This window comes from Octodon degus, unplaced genomic scaffold, assembly GCF_000260255.1.
Source record: "Octodon degus isolate 3935 unplaced genomic scaffold, OctDeg1.0 scaffold00154, whole genome shotgun sequence".
NCBI classification, from domain to species: Eukaryota; Metazoa; Chordata; class Mammalia; order Rodentia; family Octodontidae; genus Octodon; species Octodon degus.
The window spans coordinates 6,551,962-6,557,025 of record NW_004524730.1 but is presented as its reverse complement, the minus strand read 5'-3'; the positions used below and the strand labels follow the sequence as shown (position 1 = coordinate 6,557,025).

The 5,064-nt window shown below is 39.2% G+C and overlaps 1 pseudogene; it reads right to left on the bottom strand.

The window, feature by feature from the left end:
• Positions 1 to 1,055: 1,055 nt before the first annotated feature.
• Positions 1,056 to 3,398, bottom strand: LOC101586724 (annotated as a pseudogene).
• Between the last annotated feature and the right edge of the window lie 1,666 nt (positions 3,399 to 5,064).

Below are 5,064 nucleotides of genomic sequence, written 5' to 3'. Positions count from 1 at the left end.
AATTGTTGATATTTAAATGCAGACTACCTAGACAAAAAAAGGACATTAAAAAAATAAAATCTCTACTATTCTATCACTAATATCCATATGGTTGGAGTACAGTCACTATGGAAGTGATTTCACCATGTTTGCATATGTTATACTTTACTGGTAATTTACATAATGTCTTTTAAGGCCCTGGCAGACATAACAGTTTTTGGAAACAAGATTCAATAAAAATCACTGCTAAGACACAATACACCTTATTTGGTCCTCCCATATGAAGGAAATGAATAATTCACCATAGCATTTTCTTGTCACCCAAATGCCTCAAACTATATATTTGGAACTTTTTAAAACAATGGTTATATTGCCCAACTTCATTACCAAAAGAATATTAACAAGACACTATTTTGGCAAATTAAATCTTAAACGTGGCTTTTCATCAGGATTTAAAAGGTGACTATCCCTAGGGTTCCATGTTAAAATGTAGTTTTCAAAATCTTATAAGAGTAATGTTTAAAATATTGTGCATAGTTAACCTAATTAAAATAATTATCTTCATAATGACAAATTGATAAGCTAAGTAAAGTCTACATACACCATGTAACATTTGCTTGGAAACTTGAATTGTCAGTTATGCATAATAAAAATTCCAGTCATCAAGAAAATCACAAAAATTTTTATCATAACATGATTTCCTTCATCCATCTACTATTTTTTATCTTATAATATATAAATACCAACATGTTCTAATTTTTACACTAAACTACACAGGAATGGTGCATTTCGTTAGACTACCATTTGCATTGTTAAATTCAATTTTCTCTTTATATAACTTAGCAAAATTTCATTTCTTCTAGATTCCAAAATTGCCTACAAAACACGCAATTTTCCATTTTTAATATGCTATGGAATATCATACAAATTAAGGCATTTCAGTGTCATATGTAACCAAGTTTCAATCAATCCAAAAATTTTTTCACAACAATAATAAGATATCTAAGAACTTGGGAGCAATATTTTTCTCACTACTGCATACAAATAAGCACAATGAATAAGCATTTGGGTAACATTTACTCTGTTGTCTTATTTTCAGAAACTGTGACAAGCTGTAAAGGTATTTCAGTGTTGCTAAGGATTTCTTGATTGTTGGTGGCACAAGTGTTAATAGTTCCTATCCCTGAAACAGAGCCTTGTTGAATATTTTCAAGGGTAAGTGTTGTTCTTCCTGCACTAATCAAAGTGTCATCTCATCCAGCTTCCACAGATGCTAGCATTGCACTGCTGGAGTGAATAACTTTTTTATTTTGATGTGTTTTAATATGTTTAGCAAGGTGGTTACTTCTCATAAAGTGTTTTGAAAATTCTGGTCAAGCAAGTGGTCTCACCTGTATATGTTCTTCTATGCCTCTGTAACTTATCACTGCAAGTAAATCTTTTACCACAGAACATCCAATTACCACTAAAAGGGTGCTTGCCAGAATGCCAATGCGGATGTGCCCTTGGATGTGAGGTCTTCCCACACACTTTACCACATCCTGGTATGTGACAAATATGTTGTTTCTTTTTCCCAAGATTAGTACCTTTCCCACCACCTTCTTTACAGTTTGGACAGGTGCAAGCTACCCTCCGAAGTCTTTTTTCCTCCTTGATGTTGTTGGTTCCCTTCTTCATCTACCACCTGAACTCTTAAGTGTATGAAGTCATTGGTATTCAATGTAGAATCACCACTGAGCTGCCGTTCTTCAGGATCAGGCTCTCCTTCCTTGATCCTGATATAGGCAGGACTGTCAGCACTCTCTCCTAAGAATAGCTGTATACCCACAGAATCTATAGAGTTTATCGTAACTTTCTGTAGATTTGGCAACTGTCCAGTGCTTAGACTTACTGTAGTTGGAGCCAAGGTTCCACCTGCTACAACTTGACCAAGCCTGAGTGTCTGAACAGGTGTCCACGTTATTTGTTGGGCAGCAGTGTTCTGTATTTGCAAATTCTGCAAGTTCTAGACCCCTTAGACTTGAATCATTTGCTAAGTTATCTGTCCAGAAAGGGTCATTACCTCTGCCTGGATTAAAAAAGTTCCAGGACTCAGCTGCAATTGAAGATTTTGCAAAGCCTGTTGTGATATATTTTGACCACTAGCTTGCACATCATGAATTGTCAGTGGTGTAATACTTTGCACAATTTGGGCTTGACTGGTTGGCTACTGAGACTCTTGAAGTTGTTGGTGTTGTACAAAGGCTGTTCTGTAGAAACCTGAATATTCTGAGCCTGTGTCTTTTCAGAAATAGGTGACTGGATAGAATTCCCCTGAAGATCTGAAGAACAAACTTGCCTATTGGAAGTAGTCAAGTTAGTTGTGTTCTGTTGTATTATACCTGTACTGTCTATTGTAACAGGCAACTGTGATGACAAGGATGTTGGCACAAATAAATCTGTGTCAGTATTAGTTTCATCAGTGATAGGAGAAACCCTCTCACCAGTCCTTTTGGAGTTGTCTGACCTACCTATAGCTTGTTCCATGTTTCTCAAATGTCCATTGGCATTAACGCCTGCAGTCATTGTCTGAGAACTTCCCAAAAGCCCCAAAGAATCTAGATTGACACTATTGATTGGTATGAAGGCAGTATTTCCTGGCAGACAGAGAGGCACATTAGCAACTACCTGAGTTGGCCAGGAAAAGATGAATCACCAATTGCAGTGCCCTGAAACTAGACTTGATCAGTCTGTGGCATGAGATTCTGGGTATTAGCAGGAGGGGTTCCAGAAGCAAGTAAGATTTGATTAGAGTCAGAAATGATCTGAATTTGACTGCTTTATTTATTTATTTATTTATTTATTTATTTATTTATTTTTGCAGAACCTGGGATCAAACTCAGGCCCTTGCACTTGCCAGGCAAGCACTTATTCTACTGAGCCATCTCCCCAGCCCCTGCTTTCTTGATTTAAACCTCTATTGCCTGAAGAGCCTGTGGAACCAATCTGAACCTGCTGACCATCTGTTGACTGTATTTGTGGTATTACATGATGTTGAACATTGGACACTGTACCATTTGATGAATCTGATCCCGAAGCAACTGAAAATATTTGTTGATTCTGCAAATTCTGAAGAGGAAGGACACACTGCCCACTCAAAGTAGGAGCACTTGGAATCTGTACTAGATCACCAGCTTTGTCTTTTATAGTGGTGCGTGCAGCTGACAAGACCTCCCATTGGTTTGGTGCTCCTCCTAACAGTGCAGAAGCAGAATCACCTGTTGCTCTGGTGGTGGCGGCAGCGGCGGCGGGCTCTTGTCTGGCGATGGCTGCCCTATCTTGCTGCAGGTAGTGCCCAGAAGAGTTAGCCATGATGGCTGAGTGTCCCACCCCTGAGGGTTAGGTTCAGAGAGCTGAGCAAAGAAATTGGGTGAGATCATTTTGTAAGAAAGCTTATGTTGTGCCTTATGTCTAGATGTCCCCACAAAGCCTCATGCAGTCCTACATGAGTTTTTCAGAAGTGGCTGGGTATAGAGTGTGCGATGCTGGGATTTATTAATGGTTCAATGCCAGGGTGGAGGGCACTAGGGTTACGAATGTGAGTGCCACCCACTCTACGTGGCCTGGGTAAAATAAAAGGGGAGAAAGATGGTATTAAGGTCCCTTGCTTGTTTTGCTAACTTCTGCCCATGCTGAATTGTTTCTGCTCTGTAAGGCCTGTCTTGCAGGTGTAAACCTACCTTGGAGTCATTCAATGATGGACTAAAACATGTACTGTGACCTAAGTTAGGCTTCCTTTCTTTAAATGGATGCTGGGGATTTGTCCTAACAATAAAAAATATAACTAAGACTCCTTCACCAATAGTCACTGTACAAGATACAGGATGCCTAGTTAATTTTGAACTTAAGAAAAGCTACAGACAATATTTTCATAAAACCTCAAATATGACATCAAACTTACTTATGCAAAAAACCTCCACAATACAACAAAACAAAGAAACAACAAAAGCTATTGTTTAACTGAAATTCAAATTTTACTTAGATGTCTCATATTTTTGCTTTCCTAAGTCTGACCATGAGAAAATCATAGAGGGGAATCATTAAATCAGATGAGAACTCAGACACAGTGTGACTTCTAAGGAAGCCCAGATTCAGTTTAATTCAGCAGGCCGATCTGAATTTATATGAACTTTCAGAGTTAGTCCTGTCTCAACGCAAAGGAATTTTCACATCACAGGACTTTTGTCATTGAGTCTGCATGTGCTCCAGGAAGGGATGAGAGATATAAAGCTCTTAACTTCCAGGTATCTGGGGGATTTTCCTGCCAGCTGGTCATGTGGGTCCAGTGTCTAAGGCTTTTGTGAAAGATCACAGGTAGAACAGGTTAGTTTGAAATCATTCAGAAGCCAATGTATGAATACACAGATATGGAAAGAGGGCTGTATGGTAAAGCTGTCCTGGCAAATACTGTACCTTTTTAATATCTCAAACAAACTCAGATTTGATTAAAATTCTCTTGTAAGCTCACAGTATAACCTGTAGCTGCCACCCCCCCCCTCCCCAAACCTGGCAAAGTTCATACCTTCGAATCATTCTGGGCTGTCTTCCACTGGCACCGAGGTTATCAATTTCTGACTGGCCACCGAAGTCTTGTGTCTGTTCTTCTCAAAGGATCTTCTCGTATGGAAGGTCTTCTACCAGATGTGGAGGCTATATTTTCACAGATGTGATTAGCCACGCACACAGGAAACAAACACACCTCAGCTCTGCATTGCTTTTCCAAATTATACAGGACAAACCTAAGAGAAATGGATAAATGTTTTAATCCCTTTCATCAAATATTCACTGAGTACCTACCAGGTATGGGCACCATGGATTCTCAGAATTCTCAAATTCCATCTGCATAACCATCATTCACACAACATTCAGGCTGATATATTTTGAAAAATAATTTATTTATTTATCCATGTATTTATTTATTTGGTACAGGGTCTCACTATGCAGCCTGGACTTGTAGCGATCCTCCTGTCTCAGCCTTTCCAGCACTGTTTGTGCTGGATTACAGGCAGGCGTCACCATGCCTGCTTGGCGGGGCTGGCATGGCAC